This window comes from Sus scrofa, chromosome 10, assembly GCF_054392235.1.
Source record: "Sus scrofa isolate SSC_HxYL_T2T_F1_AM1 chromosome 10, Sscrofa_HxYL_maternal_Yorkshire_Landrace_v2.0, whole genome shotgun sequence".
Lineage (NCBI taxonomy): Eukaryota > Metazoa > Chordata > Mammalia > Artiodactyla > Suidae > Sus > Sus scrofa.
Window position 1 is genome coordinate 86,978,259 of NC_139392.1, and position 22,312 is coordinate 87,000,570.

At 41.3% G+C, this 22,312-nt stretch overlaps 1 protein-coding gene across 10 annotated transcripts in view; it reads left to right on the forward strand.

Annotated features, from left to right (window-relative positions):
* Nucleotides 1-22,312, forward strand: part of USP6NL (USP6 N-terminal like) — a 152,655-nt gene that overhangs the window by 17,859 nt on the left and 112,484 nt on the right. The window lies entirely within an intron of this gene.

The following is a 22,312-nucleotide window of genomic DNA, read 5'->3' on the forward strand; positions in this document are numbered from 1 at the left end:
GTTCTATCATCTAAAATTTTCTACTGGCCAGTCACTGGAAAATGACTCTTTAGAAATATGAAGAGGAAAAATTGCAGTTAACCATAATTAGCAGGGATTTTATTGTGCAAAATTTAATCATTGTGTAACTTGGCTTGATACATTTAAGCAAAACATTTTTTTCATAATTGTCTTTGATGGAGCAAGGAACCAAATCTATCCTATAGACTTACCTTTTGCTGTTGATTTTATCTTCTCAGTTGTAAGGGAGCAACATACATCATATTTTCTGTCATTCCTTTCTACTTCTGCTTGTGAACAGAACCGGATTTTATTATTTTGTGTTAACTGCCTACTGTTACAGAGTGAGGAAGAAGGTTTCTGTCCTAACTGGGGTCCTAAGACAGTTTTGCTACACTTTCAGAGTACAGATATTTTGATTGTGGAAACTTTGGGATGAGTGAGCATTTCTTTACTGGAATATAATATTAGAGAGTTAAAATTTTTTTTACCGGTTATTATTCATATCACTTATATTTACTTTATAATATGAATAGAGTAGCTTTTCTCATCAGTTTAAATAACGAGGCAGTTGGTAACAGTGTAAATGAAGCTGTTGGTTATTATGCACCTGAGTGAAAATACTGTAAGAAATACTGTAAAAATACTCTAAGAAGTGGTCTTTGGTTTTAGAGATTTACATTGGGTTACTTTTTCTGTGACGTGCCTTGAATAATCAAAATGTTGCCAGATTACTAAGGAAGAAACAGCTTTTGCTATTTCAGCTCCATTCTTAAGAAATTTGGTGAGAATGTTTGTTTAGTGTAACATGCCAACTCTGGTAAAGATGGAATGCTCCTGAAAACTAAGCGTTTTAACCTCAGAGCCCTGTGAGCATGGGGGGCGGGGGTGAGGGGAGGCGCTGATAATGAGGGCAATGAGTATCTGAACCACAGTCAGTCTTTTATTTGTAAGTTACAGTGGTTATACTTCATTTGCAAGATTTTAATTGGTTCTTTTTTATATCCACTAGTTGATTTCTCACTTCTGCTTGCTTGAATTTAAAAAAAATTGTTTTTGCTTCTTTTGTTATTTCTTTTTCTGTTTGAGGGTCATTCTTATTTTAAAGTCTTTTTTCAGATCATTTGATGATTTCTGTGTTTCGTCTGCAGTGAATTTATGTTGTGGTTCTTGATATTATTGGTATTTTCATCATGTTCTATAATTTTGCAGGCACTTTCTAATAGGAGTTTTTTTCCTTTTTCCTTTGTGCGTGTATATGTCTCTCTCTTTCTGCTGGTCAGACAGATTTGCTGTTGTCTGCCTGGCTTTGGAGTTTCCAGTCAGAATCAGGCCTTGTGTTAGTAGGTCAGAGCCCTGGCCCCTTGGTGACGTCGGGGATGTCACAGATTTGGTCACTGAGTCAGCTGGCATTAGGTCAGCTGCTGCCTAAGCCGCAGCCTCAGTGCCGTCAGCAGAAGTCTTTTTTAGTCTAGGTTCACAGGCAAGGAAGAGTGCCACCCAGCCCCTGGTTTGACGCCAAGAGCCTGGCTGCTGACCCTGCTTCGCGTGGAGCCCTCGTTTCCCTGTTGGAAGGACCCGTAGTTAACCCCGCGGCAAGAGCTCCCTGCCGCCTTTTCCTGCTCTGGGTCCCGGAGCCCAGCAGGCCTCCTGGCTTCAGCTTGGCTCACACTTTGTGTTCCCGTTAGACTTCTCATCCACAGAGGTGTTCACCGTGTTTGGGGGTACAGGCATGTCATTGTGGTCGTTTGCCTTCATATTTTATCTGTAATTTCTTTGTGTTCGTTGTGTGGAAAGGGGGGCTGCCCAGAATGACCAGCGCCCTTGGGGGTTTAACCATTGGGGTTACAGTAAATCCCAAGTCCGTACTGCACATTTAGGATTTGAAAAAAATCAGTTTCTGCCTAGTTTCCTGGCTGCAGGGTTCCCCCCTTCACCTGGGCACCGCTTCACTCGCAAGGTGGGCCCCTTGCTACTTCTCTAGAACCCTCTGCCTGCCTCATTCTAGAAGCCGTCACACTCTGTGAAAACCACTGGCCTCCTCACTCTTCTCTTCAATCTGTAAACTCCTTGGGGGCAAGGATTTTTATTCCTAGGGTTAAACATTCCTCCTGGCACCCAGTAGATGCTCAGTAAAGCAGCGCACGGATTTGAGTGTCGCGCAGCGACGTCCTTCGTTAGCATGTGGTAGCTGTTGCTTGTGTCATTATTTTTAGGTGAAATTTGAGCTGCTTCCATGAAAGAGAGGGTGTGTGCATGCACACACGTGCGTGTGGCACAGGCATTGAAGCAGGGGAGCAGTGTGAGAAAGGCATGAAGGCTTGAGCACACCTGTTACCGAGTGGTTGAACGTTCTGGAATATGGTGCTGGGGAAGGAGGCTGTGAGAGGTCGAGTTGGAGGAGATGAAATCGAGACCAGGTCACCTGCATTTCAGGAAGTTTGGACTTTATTCTGCGGGGCTTGAGAGCCACTGAAGAACTTCAGTTAGGGGAGCAACCTGAGATTTTATTCAGGAAAAATTACTCTGACAGAGAGATATTTTTGTTAGATGTAAGTTAAAAAGATTGGTGACAGGCAGTACTTGCCTTTTCTAGCTTTGTTCTTAGGTTTCGGCTCTTTCCTTGCTCCTTTTGAAGTAAACCTGGGGGAGTTCCTGTGGTGGCTCAGCAGAAACGAATCCGACTAGGATCCTTGAGGACTCAGTTCGATCCCTGGCCTCACTTAGTGGGTTGGGGATCTGGTGTTGCCGTGAGCTGTGGTGTAGGTCGCAGACGCAGCTCAGATCCTGTGTTGCTTGGCTGTGGCCTAGGCTGGCAGCTACAGCACTTATTCATCCCCTGGCCTGGAAACTTCCATATGCCGTGGGTGGGGCCCTAAATAAAAAGAAGTCAACTTGGAGTGAAGTTTCTTTTTCTGGCCAACTTGGTTTTCTCTGGTGACAGATGTCTTTTTTTTTTTGTTTTTTTTTTGTCTTTTTTGCTATTTCTTTGGGCCACTCCCGCGGCATATGGAGGTTCCCAGGCAAGGGGTCGAATTGGAGCTGCAGCCACTAGCCTCCGCCAGAGCCACAGCAATGCAGGATCCGAGCCGAGTCTGCGACCTACACCACAGCTCACGGCAACGCCGGATCGTTAACCCACTGAGCAAGGGCAGGGACCGAACCCGCAACCTCATGGTTCCTAGTGGGATTCGTTAACCACTGCGCCACGACGGGAACTCCAGATGTCGTTCTTGATTGTCAAGGCAACTGACTCTAGGCTAGGGCGTGTTGTCATGGTCTGTGTTAGGCTGCAGCTTCTGGGGTTGTAAGTTTTCATCAAGGTGGAAGCGAACTTGAGTATATCAGAGTTCCTATTTAAAAAAAAAATTAGAGAAGCGTGGTACAGGTTAAAAAATAGTTCATTAAAATCTAGCCAGAATTTCTAAACCTAGATTTGGATGAGATTGATGGGTAAGTAATTTTTTAAAAAAATTATTTCTTTAGCAATTAGAGGAAAGGTTGCATACTTGTATGTCTGGGTGAATTTCTCTCTGTAGGATTTCCTAACCCTTCCCATGTCATGAACCACATAGAACATGGTATTCGTCATACAGCAGGTGAAATAAACTGCTGGAGATGTTTGGGGCCTGGAGGCAACCGGCTCTGACACCTGAGGCCAGCGCAGGAGATCAGTTTCTGTACATTCTGACCTGCGAGTTTAGATGCCCCTAGCTAGAAGGCCTAGAAAACATGTTAAATGCTTTAAGATGTTTTTCAGCTTTTAGTGTAGACTTTTATATATATATAAAAAAAGAACTTTGAAAAATAACTTTTTAAAATAAAAATGAAAAAAGAATACTTATTTTTGTGGGAAATAAGGTGCTGCTATGATCTTGTGCATTTCATTGTGGGTTGTTAACTTTATTGCAGTCTACAAAAAGCCTTTTGATTTTTAGTTCTTAAATTGCTCTTAATTTTTATATTGCATATTTTTATTTTTTACTTTTTTTTTAATCTTTTTGCCATTTTATTGGGCCGCTCCTGTGGCATATGGAGGTTCCCAGGCTAGGGGTCATCAGAGCTGTACCTGCCAGCCTACGCCAGAGCCAGTGCAATGCGGGATCCGAGCCGCGTCTGTGACCTACACCACAGCTCACAGCAACACCGGATCGTTAACCCACTGAGCAAGGCCAGCGATCAAACCCGCTACCTTATGGTTCCTAGTCAGATTCGTTAACCACTGACCCATGACGGGAACTCCTATATTGCATATTTAGCAATGTTTAGCATTTATCAGATTTGTTAAAAGTTTTGTTTTAGTGGGTGGTGTCACAGATGAAATTAAGTTGTTATATTTAAAGTGTGGCTGTAATTTGAAATGGATTTTTTTGTTCATTTGTTTGTTTTTTGCTTTTTAGGGTTGCATCTGCAGCATATGGAAGTTCCCAGGCTAGGGGTTGAATCAGAGCTACAGCTGTACCACAGCCACAGCAACTTGGGATCCAAGCCCTGTCTGTGACCTACACCACAGCTCACAGCAGCGCCAGATCCCTAACTCACTGAGTGAGGCCAGGGATCGAACCTGCATGCTCATGGATACTAATCAGATTCGCTTCCACTACGCCACTTGGGAACTCCTAAAATGGATTTTTAGATCTTTAATGGAAATATAACAAGAGTAGTTTGTTTAAAGACGGGTGTTCAACAATTTCTAGATGATTATTTTGGTGGAATATGTTTTTAAAAAGCCAAAACCTCAGAAAACAAACAAAAAAAATGTTAATTTAGGGTACTACTTATTTTTCTTTTCCCAAGTTTTAAGTTAAATAAAGCTTATCCACTGTATTTAAAATTTCTATTCTTCACTTCTGTATTACCTCACTTTCTTTGAAAAAGTTTTGCTCCGTAGATAATTACATGAAATATTTCCTAAGAGAGTCTTTTTGGATGTTGAGTGGGCAATCCGGGAGTGAATCGGTTGTGTTGGAGTGTTTGATGCTGCCCTTTGGCCTGAATAGTGGAGTGAGTTTTTTGAGGTCACTCCTGGATGTGAATATTTCTTTTTAATCTGAGGAAAAAGATAATGGCAGTGAATCATTTGGGATGTAGTTTATTTGTGGCTTCTAGTAAGAGTGGGAATAAATATTGTCACTCATTGGAGCTGTAGACTGAGTCGATGCCGAGGTGAAGGGCAGTTTGTTCAGCATTTGTTAGAGCAGATCATGTAAATAATTGAGTAGATTACCGAATCCCTGAATTGTGGCATCAGGATTCTTCTGAGTCTTATTAACTAGAAAAAAAAAAAAAAGAACTAAAAAATAAGTAGAAAAATCACAGAACAAGTAAGATAAGACTTTCCCTAAGTATTGGTCTAAACTTCTCTCCACAGCAATAGCCTATCCAGATACTCATCCTGTTTAGGAAACAGCTGTTTACCTAAGAAGTTGGTCAGAATTAAAATTTAAGTTGAATTGCCTTTAAATAATGTCATGTCTGCATTTAACAAAATCTTGAGAGAAATCTCCTTGTAGAGGAAATTAATTTCAGAAAATAGAGTTTGGTTTTTACATTTTTTCCCTCGAATCCCATTTTATTAGAACTGATGTACTAGTTTGAAAAATTTCATACCTTTTTTACATTAACTTCTCTAAAAACTGACTTTGTATGTGAAAATGTTATAGTATGACTTTTAGTATTTCTCATTTATCAGAAGACATAGTGGAAAGCACAACTTAGTAGTGATGTTTGTCATATTGTCTGTAACTGGTAAATCTAGGTGTAATTAACATTCTCTTTTTTAAAAACGTAGTGTCTGGAAAGCTTTATATTATCGCTTTTTGCTTTAGGTCAAACAGACCTTCTATTACGGGAATTTGAGCCTCTCAGTGTGTATGGGTGGATGTCATTGTATAGTTGTCTTCTCGTTTCCCAAATGTGAGAAATTGATATTAAAAATTTCCTAGCCTGGCTCTTCGTCCTTCAAAACTGATCTCAAATAGTGTTTTGGTGTTACATCTTTTTTTCTTTTTTTGCAGTTAGACAAGTGATTATCAAATGATTCTTTCTAGCTTCTCTTTAAAGCCTTTGGCTAGAGGGTCAAGAAAAGAGTGAAACCATCTTCCCAGTTCCTCTTCGCTGTCTCCCCTTTCAGGCTCCAAGCACTCAGCCATTAGTTCGTTTTTTGGAAAAGGAAACGTTGTATGTATTTGTATCATGATTGTGGGGCAGAAGCTAGGAGGGCAAATGGAAATGAAAATTTGCAGTGGGTTGAGTCTTCTTCAGGTTCCCAGGAGGGGTCGCTGTGTAGACGGATGGTAGCAGCTCTTGGCCCTGGAGTTGCAGCAGTTTTCCTTCCTCATAAGCACTTAGCCGATTCTGTGGGATGTAAAAAGATTCTGGTCAGACACTGATCTTAGATTAAGTCGTGCGGCATTTGGAGTCACAGTGTCTTTTTACTTTTATTTTTTTGTCTTTTTATGGTTCCCAGGCTAAGGGTCCCATCGGAGCGGTAGCCGCCAGCCCACACCACAGCCACAGCAACTTGAGACCCGAGCCGTCTTTGACCTATGCCATGGCTCACGGCAACACAGGATCCTTAACTCACTGAGTGAGGCCAGGGATGCTAGTCGGGTTTGTTAACTGCTGGGCCACAATGGGAGCTCCCACAGTTGCCTGTTTCAGATTCTAGAAGAGTGGAATAGAAATGGAATTTTTTAGTTTGTCTTTTTGTCTTTTCTAGGGCAGCTCCCTGTGGCACATGGAAGTTCCCAGGCTAGGGGTCGAATTGGAGCTGTAGCTGCTGGCCTCTGCCGGAGCCACAGCAACGCGGGATCCGAGCCATGTCTGCAACCTATACCACAGCTCATGGCAGCGCCAGATCCTTAACCCACTGGGCAAGGCCAGGGATCGAACCTCCAACCTCATGGCTCCTAGTCAGATTCATTAACCCCTGCACCATGACGGGAACTCGAGAAATGGAATTTCTATTGACTGCATTAGTAAAAGCTTTTGACATTTACACAGTGAAGTCCTGTGTTTGGTTTCGTCACTGGTTAGCCTTGTTATGTTCTAAATAAATGCAAAGTAAGGCAGAATAACTGAAGAGAAATTTGAAAAGCCATGTATCTATGTATTAGTTTTTATGTAAACTTACATACTTACAAGGCAACTTGAGTATTTTCCTTAGGAAATAATGTTCTTGTGCTTCCTTTTGTGATCTGTAGCTGTAGATCACGTGTGAGCGAGGAGGACCTGGGTGTGACCAGTGTTGGAAGAACGTTGCAAACCTGTTTGCTTGTGACAGTTGACGGCACAACACAGTTTGAATTTGATTTTCAAACTTGCTTGAATTTATTGTTTTTGTCTTTTTGTCTTTTCGTCTCTTTTTTGTTGTTGTTGTTGTTGTTGCTATTTCTTGGGCTGCTCCCGTGGCATATGGAGGTTCCCAGGCTAGGGGTCGAATCGGAGCTGTAGCCACCAGCCTACACCAGAGCCACAGCAACGCGGGATCCGAGCCGCGTCTGCAACCTACACCACAGCTCACGGCAACGCCGGATCGTTAACCCACTGAGCAAGGGCAGGGACCGAACCCGCGACCTCATGGTTCCTAGTCGGATTCGTTAACCACTGCGCCACCACGGGAACTCCTGAATTTATTGTTTTAACTGCAGTAAGACAGTCAGTCACATGATTGATGCAGACTGTTAGAATATGATTCCTCAATATATTTCATCAGAATGCTTTATTATAAAAAACTGTTTCTGGTGGTAGCCTAGAAGCTATACGAAAGGGAGTTTCCATACTGCCAGCTAACAAGGAAGTGTGTCTGTACACAGTCTTTCTTTTGCATTGGGGAGGATGCTTCTCCATTGCCCTGGAGGATGCACAGGGTCCGGATCTCCACCCACGGAGGCAGTGGAGTCATTGTGGTTTTAAACAAATCAGCCGTACACCGTTAACGCAACCTCACGCTTACAGGTATATGTACCTCTAAGTATAAGAAACTTTGCCAGGAGAGGAGAAAAAACTCTGTCCCAATACTTTAGGCACACAATCTGACTTTGTCACAAGAAACTTGGATCTCAAGTGGTTTTTTAGTAGTAACTTTGCATTTAAGAAAGCTACTTTAAAATGTTTATTTGTATTATAAGTGGAATCTTGACTTTCTTTTCTTTTGCTCTTTTTTTAGGGCACCTGCAACATATGGAAGTTCCCAGGCTAGAGGTGGTATCTGAGCTGCATCTACAACCTGTGCCACAGCTTGCGGCAACGCCGGATCCTTAACCCACTGAGCGAAGCCAGGGATCAAACTCACATCCTCATGGATACTGATTGGATTTTTAACCCACTGAGCCACAGTGGGAACTTTCTTTTCCCCTAAAATGTGCTATAAAAATTGTTAGCCAGTAGAGATCTTAGTCCAACTGAAAACAGAGGCTTTTGTAGCTCACTGGTGAGCGGCATTCTGATCGACAGTAACAACCTCCAGGCCTGTAGTTTTCCTTAAGTTTATTTCTTCTGGTTAATGTGTATCGGTCTCAGCAGATGAAATTCTTCCTCTGATAGCATGAAATTCTCTTTCCTTCCTGCCCAGTCCAACTTTATTTTTTCTGTGGCACCAATTCTTTATTTTATTTTTAAATTTCTGAATATGTGCTTAAAGATGTATATTCTTTCTTTTGGAACCATCTGAGCGTCAGTTGTGAATAACCTGCTGCATTTGTATTTCAGGGTGTGCTTCTGGAGAACAAGGATGTTCCCTTACTGGACCACAGTAAAGTTCTTAAATAGATAAATTCTCTTTTTATGGCCTGTAATGCTTATCTCATTGTTGACAGTTTCCCCAATAATGTCCTTTGTGGCAGTTCTGACCAGTGCAGGGTCCAGGCGAGTGTCATTCACACTTGGGGTTTAGTTGTTAGGTCTCTAGTCTCCTCTCAGCTGGAAGGTTCCTCAGATGTTCTTTATCTTACATGGTGTGGTGTTTTAGAGGACTGCAGCCCAGTTCTTTGGCAGAGTGCCCCTCAGCTTAGGGCTCTCCTAGGGCTCCTTACCGACCCCCTCACCTGGCATGTGTGACTCAGGAAGCCTGTCTGGAACGGACAGGCGGGTGGCATGGTGCTCTCTCGATGGCCTTCCCATTTGGTTCTTTCAAAGAAGATTTCACTCTTTTTTCTTCTTCTCGTTCTCCTCCTCCTTCTTCTTTTTTTAATGGCTGTACTCGTGACTTAGGGAAATTCCTGGGCCAGGGACTGAATCTGAGCTGCAGCTGCAACCTGCACCCCATCTGAGGCAACTCCAGATCCTTTAACCCACTGTGCCTGGCAGGGTGTTGAACCCACGCTGCCACAGTGACCGGAGCTGCTGTAGTCGGATTCTTAACCCACTGTGCCACAGTAGGAATGCCTCCATTTCTTCTTTAATTGAAATAGGATTCAAATTTCTTTCATAAGAACAGAATTTATTGTTCTGTTTTACTAGTTTCCCTTTTGGTTTTTATCACAAAGGCTTGAGAAAAATGGTAACGAAATATTTTCTAGAATATGAGATGACCTTGAAAAGAGACATTTGGCCTTTGTTGAGAAATTCCTTTCTGTATAATTTCTGTATTGCATTATACTGACAAAAATCTCAAGATGCTTGAACAGGTACTGTGAAGGCACAAAGTGTAGTTGTTGTTGTTTTTGTTTTGTTTTGTTTTGTTTTAATAGCAGTAAACCTGCTGCAGCTCTTCATATATAAATTGAGATTGCTCCAGTAAAGATTAGCCTGTCTCATAACCTGGTGCTTCTTTGTCTTTGTTCTAATAAATTTTCTTTAGCTAAAAATAAAATAAATGAACATATTAAGACTCTGATTCTCATTAGATTTTAGAGATTTATGGGTTATATTAGATTTTAATGTGAAATGTCAGGATACTTACCATCTATAGTTACAACTCTTAAAAGTTTAATAGTTGAAAGGTATATGGGAAGCTAGAAAATTAACTTGGAATATTGCAGAATGTAAGAGATTCAAATCTTGTTTTTTTAGACAGTGTCGAGATACATGATGCTATCAGTTAATTTCTTAAAACGTTTTGAGAGTGGTGTTTGAGTCTGATTTTGAAACGAATTTTTCTGTGATTTGGAGTCACTGCTAATAGTGTTTGTATTTTAGTACTCACAGGTGTTTAACGAGCACCTTCCTGTGCACTGCTGCTGTGTCGGTGGTTGAGGACAGAGACGAGAACAAGCCCGTCAGGGTCCCTGGCCTTGTAGGGCAGAGAACCAGGCGGGGAGACAGCTCTTGCCAAGGTAGCAAGGGTTGTTCATACAAGACGGAAAGGCAGGCGTCTGCAGGATGGAGGGACCCTCTCCACAGGAAGACCACCCTGCTTAAGTGAGGAGGGAAAGGGAGAGGGTTCTAAACAGAAGGAACAGCGTGAGTGAAGACTGGAGTGGAGAGGATGAGATTAAGAGATGAAGGAAAATTCAGCATTCGCCAAAGCGCCAAAGCGGATAGTTGGAGGAGACTAAGTTGGTAACTTTAGATAAACATCCTACTGTGGCTTCCGTTTTATACCTAATTTCACCTAATCTCATCTAAACGAATCTGTTTTCTTCATCTTCTCCAATCTCCTCTCTCTTTTTTGTTTTCGTCATTAGTCTTTTTAGGGCCACACCCGCGGCAAATGGAGGTTCCCAGACTAGGGGTCAATTCCCAGCTGCAGCCGCTGGCCTACACCACAGCCACAGCAACACCAGATCCGAGCCACGTCTGTGACTTACACCACAGCTCACAGCAACGCTGGATTCTTTCCCTTCTCTCTCTCTTCTCCTTCTGGCACCCCATAATATGATGCTGGTGTGTTTAATGTTGTCCCAGAGTTCTCTGAGACTCTCTTCATTTGTTTTCAATCTTTTTTCTCTTTTCTGTTCCACATCTGTAATTTCCTCTCATCTGTCTTCCACCTCGCTTATTTGTTCTTCTGCCTCCTGTATTCTGCTGTTAGCTGCTTCTAGTGAATTTATTTCGGTTATTGTGTTTTGCATCTCTTCTTGCTTAAGTTTGATATCTTGTATCTCTTTGCTCAGTGTTTCCTGTAAGTTATCCATCTTTGCCTTCAGTTTATTTCCAATGTCTTGCATCATCTTCAGCATCAACAGTCTAAAGTCTTTTTTCTGGAGGCTCAGAATCCTGATCACTTAGCTGATTTTCTGGGGTTTTTCCTTTTTCCCTCATCTGAGTTATAGTTCTTTGTCTTTTCATTTTTATAGGTTTTTGATGTGGTGACCTTTTTACAGATAATGGAGTTGTAGCTTCTCTTACTTCTGGTGTCTGTCCGCCTTTGTGGCTGAGGTTGGTGGGGGGCTTGCTGTAGGTTTCCTGATGGGAGGGGCTGATGCCTGCCCACTGGTAGGTGGAGCTGATTCCTATCCCTCTGGTGGGTGGGGCTTTGTCTCTGGATGAGATTAGAGGCGGCTGTGTGCCTGGGGGGTCTTTAGGCAGCCTGTTTACTGAGGGGCAGGGCTGTGATCCCACCTGGATTGTAGTTTGGCCTGAGGCTTCTCAGCGCTGATGGGAGGGGCCAGATTTTCCCAAAATGGCCCCCTCCAGAGAAAGGCGTGCTGCTGAATATTCCCTGCTGAATATTCCCGAGAGCTTTGCTTCCAATGTTCTTCCCTCACAGCAAGCCGTATTCACCCCTGATTTCCCAGGAGGTCCTCCAAGAACTGCAGTCAGGTTTGATCCAGATGTCTGTGGAGACTTAGCTTTGCCCTGGGACCCAGTGCACGTGAAAGTCTGTGTGCGCCTTTTAAGAATGGGGTCTCCGTCTCCCCCAGTCCCGTGGAGCTCCTGCGCACAAGCCCCACTGGCCTTCGATGCCAGATGCTCTGGGGCTCTTTCTCCCCGTGCCAGATTCCGATACATGGGGAGTTTGATGTGGGGCTCAGAACTCTCACTCCTGTAGGTGCGTCTCTGTGAACCAGTTACTTTTCTGTGGGGCTTGTCTGTGGGGCTTCCCACCCGGGAGGTATGGGGTTGCTTATATCTGGTAATCGCCCCTCCTACCTCTTGATGTGGCCTCTTCTGTGTCTTCTGGAGTAGGATATCTTTTTGAAGGTTTCCAGTCCATTTGGTTGAAGATTGCTCAGCCTTTAGTTGTGAATTTTGTTGTTTTTATGAGAGAAGTTGAGCTCCAGTCCTCCTGTTCCGCCATCTTAATCCCATCTCAGCAACACCAGATCCTTAGCCCACTGAGCGAGGCCAGGGATCGAACCTGCAACCTTATGGTTCCTAGTCAGATTCGTTTCCGCTATGCCACAATGGGAACTCCTCCAGTCTCATCTTGTTGGTGGTGTTGTTTTAAAGTATAACCATAACATTAAAACAGATACATTTGGAAATGGGGGGAAGTCATTGGTAATCCTGCTTTTTTGCACATGGCCCTCTAGCATTGTTTAGATAGTATATGTTTTTATATAATTTTTATATTTAGATAGTATATATATTTTACATAATCGGGTTCCTGATGTATATGCAGTTTTATATTTAGATTTCCAACACTGAATTGTGATTAGACAGTTATATTTCCACAGTCGTTTTTTTATAATTAGAACTTATAATTAAAGGAATGCTGCATAGTAACTTAACTATTTCCCTGTTTTTTGGTTATTTAGGATGCTCAATTTAAAAGAAAAATGTTTGCAAAATGAATACCATTGGTGACTTTGACCTTTTTCTTAAAAAAAAACCCTCAACTATGATTAATTCCTTAGGCTAGATTTATTGTATTGAAGTGTTTTTGCCTATGTCTTCCTATATTTCTTAAAAGACTGCATCAATTTATTAGTGATTCTGGTAATTGGTGTACAAGGCTGTTAGTTTCATTGTGACTACCTTAGTAGTAGGCTCAAAATGACATTATAAAGTTGCTTTCAGTTGCATATTTGATTTTTAAAGGATAGCTTTCAAAAAAATTATGGTAAAATATACATAATGTGAAATTTACCATTTTAACCATTTTAAAGTGTAAGTTCAGTGTTGTTCAGCATATTCACGTTGTTGTGCAGCGGATTTCTCGAACTGTTCATCGTGCAAAGCTGAATCGCTGTACTCAATAAAACCGCTTCGTGTTCCCCTCCCCCCATCCCTTGGCAGTCACCTCTCTACTTTCTGTCCCTGTGAATTCGACTCTCTAGGTACCTCATGTAGGGATGCTGATACAGTATTTGTCTTTTAGTGACACTTATTTCATTTAGCATGATGTCCTCGAAGTTCATCCATATGATAGCATGTGTCAGAATTTTCCTTTTTAAAGTTGATTAATATTCTACTACATGGATTCCCACAGTTTGTTTATCCATTCATCCATCAGCGGACACTTGGTTTGCATCATCTTTTGGCTGTCATGACTAATGATACTTTGAACATAGGTATACAGATAGCTCTTTGAGATCCTGCTTTCTGTTCTTTTGAGTATATACCCAGAAATGAAATTGCTGGATCATATGATAATTCTGTGTTTAATTTTCTGAGGAACTGCCGTACTGTTTTATGTCATAGCCGTACCATTTTGCCTTGTACAAGAGTTGGAATTTCTCTATATCCTTGCCAACATTTGTTTTTTCTTTTTCTCTCTCTCTTTTTTTTTGATAGCAGCCATCCTGATGGGTGATGAGGTGAGGTGGTATCTCATTGTTAGGAGAACTTTTTTTTTTTTTTTGGTGCTCACTGCTTATATTTTTATATTTTCTCTTGCATTATGTCCTTCTAAAATAGTCTTTTCTTTCAAAATGCTTATTGAAAAATCACAGATTTTTAACCTCAGATGATGCTTTTTGCCTCTCTAAAAATTTATGATGAAAAAATATAGTTTTTGTGTGTTTATTGGGATTTTATTTATTTCTTTGGGGACATGGCTGATTTCATGATGGTCAGAGAGGAGAGAAGGGGTACTATACAGAAAAGGCAGAGGTAGAGAAAGGCTTTAGAAAAGCAGGAAGAGTGGAGAATGATAGGTGCTGCAGATCAGTTTTGCCTAATGTGCTGTTCTCTCCCAGACTCTGCTGGTGGCCTTGCTTCCCTGTTGTGATGAATCTGTTACGGTGATTTCAGATTTTATATTGAGGAGAAAATGTGGAAAGATCTCTTTGAGTGTTAAAGGAACTTCTGTGTTTATGTACACAAGCACTTTTGTGAGTTCTACAGAAATACCTATGTTTTTATATTTTTATATTAATATATGTATGTCCACATAGGAACATTTGATCTTAAATGTGATGTCATATTGAATTATGATTTATTCTGGATTGAGTTATGATTTGTTTTGAGGGATAAACAGACTCAAGTGATTTTAATATGTGTTTTTTAATGGTAACAAATGATTTTTTTTTTTAAAGCTAATCATGTTATTTCATAGCTTTGCTGGAATCTGGGCTAGGTCCGATTGCCTGGATGCTGTGTTTTGAGTTCTTGCTTTTGAACATAGTCCTATGTAAATTTCCTTATTGTGGCTAGAAAATCTCTTTTCCTTTCATATCTGGGCATTCATCTGCATGTGGCTTGGGAAAATCAAAAGTGAGGTCATTTCTACACAGAGGGAAGCTTGCTTTAAAATTTTGAAATGTGGAGTTCCCTTTGTGGCTCAGCGGTAACAAACCCTACTAGTATCCATGAGCATGTGGGTTCGATCTGTGGCTCCGCTCAGTGTGTTAAGGATCCAGTGTTCCTGTGAGCTGTGGTGTAGGTCTCAGATGCAGCTTGGATCTGGTGTGGCTGTGGTTTAGGCTGGCAGCTGTAGCTGCAATTTGGCCCCTAGCCTGGAAACTTCCATATGCCATGGGTGCGGCCCAAAAAAAGAAAAAAAAAAAAGAAAAATTTGAAATGTAATTCAGAAATTAGAATATGTTAAGTTATAATGTACTTTGTATGGCTTTTAATTCATGATGTTTTTCCATGTAAGGGCACATGCTCCAGTCATCAGATACTTACTTGCAGTAGTTACCCCAATTGTAATTCAAGAATTGTGTAATTATGTGTTTAGTGCCAGTTTCTCTTGGAAGAATGGAAGGAAATTGACCAGCCCTGCCATAACCAGCAACTGGCATAGTGTACCTACTAGGTACCTACTGGTCATGGTACATTCATACTAAGTGCTTAATACATTCTGTACGGTTGAGCACACTTCTGTTGCCTTTAGCATGCACTTATGGTATACAGTCAGTGCATTACCAGTTTCTGGATGTTGTGAAGATATTTCAGGATAATATATTGTATTTCCTGAGTTTGTGAAGCCTGTTTTGCACAGATTTAATGACAGTTTCCATTGAGCTACAGAGTTGAGAAGTTTCTTGGCTGCTTTTTTAGGCAAAATGAGTTTTTAAAAACTGGTTTTGAAAGAACTGCTAACTTAATTACATTAATACAGATATTTTGTTCATAAACAGTTATTGTATCTAATATGCACTGAGATCATCTGAAAGAAGAATCATGTTCTTATCCATAAACACGTATTCTGAGGTGCTCTCCACATCCTACAATTTTGGGGCATTTATCTTCATACCTTCTTAGTTTCGTGTTACTTTTTTTTTGTGAAAAAAATCTGTGAAGATGGTTGATTAGTTTTTGACAAAATACCCACTGTGAATTATTGGGAATTACAATAAAAGTACCTGAACACTATTTGGTCAGAAAATGGTATAGATTTTAGGTATGGAAAAAAAGTACAACTTTTATTTTTAATAACATGTTTTATTGTATTTTATATTGATGAGTTTAAAGAGATTGATTTTCAAAATTCTAGAACAAAGTGATTGCATTGCACCCTTAAAATCAAAGTAGAATGACAAAGAAGTGTATTAACTGCTGTATTAACTCAAGAGGATACCAGGCAGAGTGGGATTGTAGTTTAGTGTTCAGTAGTCTGTTTCTGTCTGCAGGCCGATTGACAGCTTGAATACTTAGATTATTTTTGTCACAGGGAGTATGGCCTTTCACATTTTTTTTATATTCTCATTTGTCTACATGTTCTGAAAAAAAATGACAGTAGTTTAATTCTGAATGTATTTCCAGGAAAACCAAAGAAGTTTTCTGAAAAGTGGGTAGAAAAAAATCTGAATCACTGCCAAGAATGAAAAGAGGCTGGGTTGTTACTCATTTGATCTAAAATTGTGGCTAGAGCACAGTGCAGATATCCTTGTCTGTGTCTCATTAATGAAAAAGACATGGATGCAGTATTCTGAAGTGTAAAAACGCATATCAATTCCAAAAGACTATGCATACTGTTAACTTCATTTTTGTAAAATTAGCAACCAGAAAGTACATGAGTAAGTCTATAAGGTTGTTGTAGTCCTTATCTCTGTGGAGTGAGCCTAAGAGAGATTTTTATTTTCTTTGAGCTTATTTTTGGATACTTATTTTCTAGTGAACATGCATTCTTTTTGTAATAAGAAAAACTAGTAAGATGTAAATTGACAAGAAGCAAGCGGAGACCTTGTAAATTAGTGTGTAATTCTTTAGGAGTCTAAGGAGTTGACTTCAAGTGTTCCTAGCGCTGTGTATTGTCAACAGTTCAGTTCTCCTTTAGGATATCTGGATTCCATTGTACTTTTCACTTGGGGCCAAAAAAGAAGCTCCAGTGCACGTGTTCATGGATGAGAGAAGCAGTGCCGCCGGGATCCCATTCTGTCTCGTTCTCCCTCCCTCCCTTTTCTTCTTCCCCTCCTCCTCTTCCTCCTCTCCTTCCTCTTCTCCTTCCTCTTCGGTGAGGGAGGGATGGTGGGAAAAGAGCTCTTTCCTCTGCTGAGCTATATTTTCTTCCTATCGTTTGTCATGCATTTCCTGTCCTTGATCCCTTTTCATCTGAAGGCAGTTGATTTTTGCCTTGCGTTTTCATTTGGAGAAAGGAAAACATCACACGTTGAAATGTCCATATGGGATTCGCACGGAGACTGCTGCGTTCTCTGTCTTTGTCCCTGTGTCTTTCGTGTTCCCTCCCAGCCTTGCCCCTTGGGGCCGCTCTGGGAATGCTGGATCTGGAAGTGACGCGGACGAAAAGTAAATCAGCGGTTTGGGGGCTTAGCCAAAACTTAGTGGTTTGGGTATGGCTGTGTAGAACAAAAATACACATGTAGGAAACCAGGTTGAGGTACAAATTGTTTTGTTAAAAAAAGAAATAGCTCACGACTGTTTCCCGCAGCCCATTGCCAGGGCAGCTGTGGTATTTCTTGTCCTCCAGGCTCCATGGAGCTCTCATGTATGCAGGCAGGTAGGATTTTTGTTTTCAGCACTCTCTCTCCTGTTAACTCTGTCCTCTTTGGATTTATCCTGGTTTTTAAGATAAAGTCTGAAGAGTGGGATATAGATTAAGTATACATTTTCTTTGTAATTTTTTTTTTTTTTTTTGTCTTTTTCTGCCATTTCTTGGGCCACTCCCACGGCATATGGAGGTTCCCAGGCTAAGGGTCCAATTGGAGCTGTAGCCTCCGGCCTACACCAGAGCCACAGCAACTCGGGATCCAAGCCGCGTCTGCAACCTACACCACAGCTCATGGCAACGCCAGATCCTTAACCCACTGAGCAAGGCCAGGGATCGAATAGGGATCGAACCCGCAACCTCATGCTTCCTAGTCGGATTCGTTAACTGCTGCACCACGACGGGAACTCCTGTAATTTTTTTTTTAATGGTCCTGCCTGCAGCATATGGAGGTTCCCAGGCTAGGGGTCCAATCGGAGGTGTAGCCACCAGCCTACACCACAGCCACAGCAACTCGGGATCTGAGCTGCATCTGCGACCTACCCCACAGCTCACGGCAACGCTGGATCCTTAACCCACTGAGTGAGCCCATATCCTCATGAATTCTAGTCGAATTCTTAATCTGCTGAGCCACAACAGGCACTCCTGTAATTTTTTAAGAAGACTCTTTTTCTTCAGAACAGTTTCAGGTTTACAGAAGAATTGAGCGGAAAGTACCAAGAGTTGCCCTTAGAGCCCCTCAGAATACTCCCTCGCCTCCTGGTGTCCCCAGCGATGAACACTTCACGTCAGTGTGGTGCGTTCGCTGCCATTGACGAGCCGGTATTAAAGCGTTACTGTTGACGAAAGTCCACAGTTGACATCAGGGTTCACTCTTTGGGTTGTACGTTCCATGGGTTTTGACAGATGTATCGTGACCTGTATCTGCCGTTGCCGTGTCCTGCAGAGAAGTTTCACTGCCCTAAACATTCCCTATGCTCCACGTGCTCGTCCTTCTCTCCCTCTCCCCCACATTCTGGGAACTTCCGATCGTTTTATTGTCTCCACGATTTTGTGTTTCCCAGAATGTCATGTGGTTGGAATCATACACTATGTAGCTTATTCAGCTGGGCTTCTTCCACTTAGCAGTATGCATTTAAGATCCTTCTCTGTTTTTTTATGCTTGATAGCACGTTTCCTTTTATTGCCGAATAGTATTTCATTGCCTGGGTGTACCATAGCTTGTTTATCCAGAATTCACCTATTGAAAAACATTTTGGAGATTATGCATATCAAAGTTTTTGTGTGGACCCAAGTTTTCAACTCATTTGGGTAAATATCAGGGAGCACAGTTGCTAGATCACGTTAGGATTATTAGTATACTTAGTTTGGTAAGAAACTGCCAAAGTGCCTTCCACCGTGGCTCTACCATTTTGCATTCCCACCAGCTGTGAATGAGAGTTCCTGTTGCTCCACATCCTTGTCAGCATTTGGTGGTGTCAGTGTTCTGGATTTTAAGCCATTCTAATAGATATGTAGTAGTATCTCATTGTTGTCTTTATTTGAAATTCTGTAATAACATAGGATGTTGAGACTCTTTTCCTATGCTTATTCTATTCTGTGTATCTTTTTTGGTGAGATGATGTGGATTTTTAAAAAACCAAAATATAGTTCCTTTTAAAAAAAGTAGTAAAATATGTTCTCTGTAAAAAAGCATAGCTAAAGAAGACCATAAAAAATGTATAATTCCACCATTGAGGAAAAGTCATTGATAATATTTTCATATTTTTTCTCCATACACCTATCTCTTTCTTTCCCCTCGTATCCATTTAAATAAATGGCAGTAAGGCAATCATAATATTTTGTACTTTTCATGTTTACTTATCCACATATAGTTAACTTTTCCTGTGTCATTCTTCTAGAATAGTGGTCCTTAACCTTGTCTGAATGTTCAGATCATTGCCGAGAGGTAGGGGTGCTTTTAAAATTTAGGAGATTCAGGCTGCACTCTAGGACAACAAAGTCAGAATCCCTGTGGGTGGATCCAGGCACCATACTTTTAAAAACTTCCTAGGTAATTTCAGTGCATGTCTAGACCAATAACCATTGGTCTAGAATGTAGTAGAATTACTTTTAAGAAAGAATAAAATATCCAAAATGTCATATAAAATTTGATACCCTTTTTATTAAGTTCATAACACAGTATTATTAAGTATGGCAACACAAAGGTTGTGTGTGTCTTTAATTAACATACAGATGGAATTAAAGGAAATGTTGGAATGATTACTGCTGGGTTCAGGATGACTCTTACTTTGGGCTGATGCAGGGGGATGGGTTGGTGGTTGGGGGACTGCAGGTTAAATGTAGTTTACTGTTAAAGTCCCAGTTTCCGTTTTGGTGTTTTGTTCGCTTTGTGGTGTTTATTTTTTTATTTTTATTTTTTTTTTGTCTTTTTGCTATTTCTTGGGCCGCTCCCGCGGCATATGGAGATTCCCAGGCTAGGGGTTGAATCGGAGCTGTAGCCACCAGCCTACGCCAGAGCCACAGCAACATGGGATCCGAGCCGCGTCTGCAACCTACACCACAGCTCACGGCAACGCCGGATCGTTAACCCACTGAGCAAGGGCAGGGACCGAACCCGAAACCTTATGGTTCCTAGTCGGATTCGTCAACCACTGCGCCACGACGGGAACTCCTGTGGTGTTTATTATTAAAAATAGTAAAATAATTGAGTAGGTAGTAAAACTGGGCCACACACGAACCAATACGAGCTAAGGACTATGATTAAAGCAATTATTTGTGCCAGAGGCCCAATAAAGAAAAATATTAAGTAGACAAAGCTGTTACATCCCTCTTACAAGTGTGTCCAGTGGGTTTAAGCATCACAGTGCGGAGTCCCATTGTGGCTCGGTGGAAGTGATCCTGACTAGAATCCATGGGGACTGCAGGTGCTGTCTCTGGCCTCGGTCAGTGGGTTAGGGATCCAGCATCGCCGTGAGCTCCGGTGTAGGTCTCAGACGCAGCTCAGATCTGGTGGTGGTGTGGCTCTGGCATAGGCCAGTGGCTACAGCTCTGATATGGCCCAGAGCCTGGGACCCTCCATATTCTGTGGGTGCGGCCCTAAAACACACACACATGCACAAAGCAGAAAAAACATCAAAGTGCTTTGATGCCCAATGACATCTATCTAAAAAATGAACAGGCTGTTCCGTAGTAGCTAGAGCTTTAGCAAACTTGCCTTTTTTCTGAAGTTATACATTCATTCCACTTTCCTCACAGAATTTTATCCAAAAACAGTTGGTCAAAACAACAAACGTGATAAATTTTGATAATTATTCACTAGAAACTCTTGTCTCGATGAGTGGAAATGGCTCATGTTACTTATTGTTCCCTGATCAAAGGAATTGTTGAATTATCACCTCCCACATTTTTACTCTTTGGAGCTCTGCCCCATAGTAAGGTGGGTGAGGGTTGGCCTTTTTCCTGAAAGGTGGGAGAAAGGAGATTGTGTGAAGGGGATGGGAGTGGAGGACCTCTGCCGCGGGCATCTCCTCCAGCAGGTAATTTTAGCAGCAGAATTAATTACGACTGCCCAGGCCAGAGTGACCCCAGAGGAAAGTGTCCCTTCCAGATGTGCATTCTAGGAGGGTTCAGGATGACCTACGGGATGAGGAGGTAAGTGTGAGGATGCTTATGTGTGTGTGCAAATATAGGCGCATTGTACATAGTTAACTCTCTCTCTCTGTATGTACATACACAGAGTTAACTGAAACAGCATATATACCAATGTGTGATTATTTATCTCACCATTTTCACGTACTGTTTCATATGATTTAAACATACATAAATACCCTTTTAAAACAAACAAATAATACATATGTTAAAATATGTAGTCAGAATTTTTTTATTCTGAAATAGTTCCAGACTTAGGAAAAGGTTACAAGAGTAACAAACAGTTCTCCTATAGTCTCTTACCTAGATTTCCTGAATGTTAACACTTTGCCAATTTGCTTTCTCATTCTAATAAAAATTATTTTGTTGGAACCATTAGAGAGTAAACCGTTAGTACTTTAGAGTGTATTTTCCATAATCCAGGATGTTCTATTGCATAACCACCATGGACTGGTCATAGTCAGGAAATTAACGGTGATAGTCAATAGATTGTATTCAGATTTTACCAGGTGTCTCAAAGTGTTCTATCTTTTCCCCCATCCCTTTCTGGTCCAATATCTAATTTGTGATTGTGTATTCCGTTAGTTATCCTGACTCTTCAATCTGTAATTGTTCCTCATTCTGTCTTTGACTTTCATGTTCTTGACATTTTAGAGTATAGCTCAGTTCCATATATTTTGGGCTTATCAGACACAACTTAGAATAGATTTACAAGGAGATCCTTCTGAATAGCATTGAGAACTATGTCTAGATACTCATGTTGCAACAGAACAAAGGGTGGGGGAAAAAATGTAATTGTAATGTATACATGTAAGGATAACCTGACCCCCTTGCTGTACAGTGGGAAAAAAAAAAAAAAAAGAATATGTGCTCAGATATTTTTACTGATGCAGCGTGTGAAAAAAAAACATGAGAAGAATATGAGAGAAACAAGAAAAAAGCTTTTGGTTGTTTAGCATGAGTTAAGGCCTGACAGTGGTGAACCAGTGTGTTCAAGCTGATTGTTACATCATTTTCATTTTCAGAACCACTACCGATACCACTGAGCTCGGGGTGATGATAATTGAAATTTTTGGAAACATGAATACAGATAGTCCTCTCCTTGCCAATCAGACACGGAGGGTAGACTTGACTGAGAGGGTGGTGTCCTGTTTATCCCCTTCCTTGCATGGAAAGAGGAAAATAGAACAAGCAAAGCTCACAGAAAGTACTTTTCAAAAACATCCCCCCCACACCCCCAGAAAAATGGAAGTAATTTCTCAGGCGCTGGGCATACAACGAACTGGAAAGTAAAGCCAGTAGGTTTTTAGCACCATTTCATGTCCAGGGCTGCCCTAGCGAATGGGGCAAGGGATAGAAAGAATTAGGAGAACTTGACTTAAATGTTGGTTTGTCTTGAGCCTTCAGAGAGATTAACTGAAAAGCAGAGTTTTTTGGGTT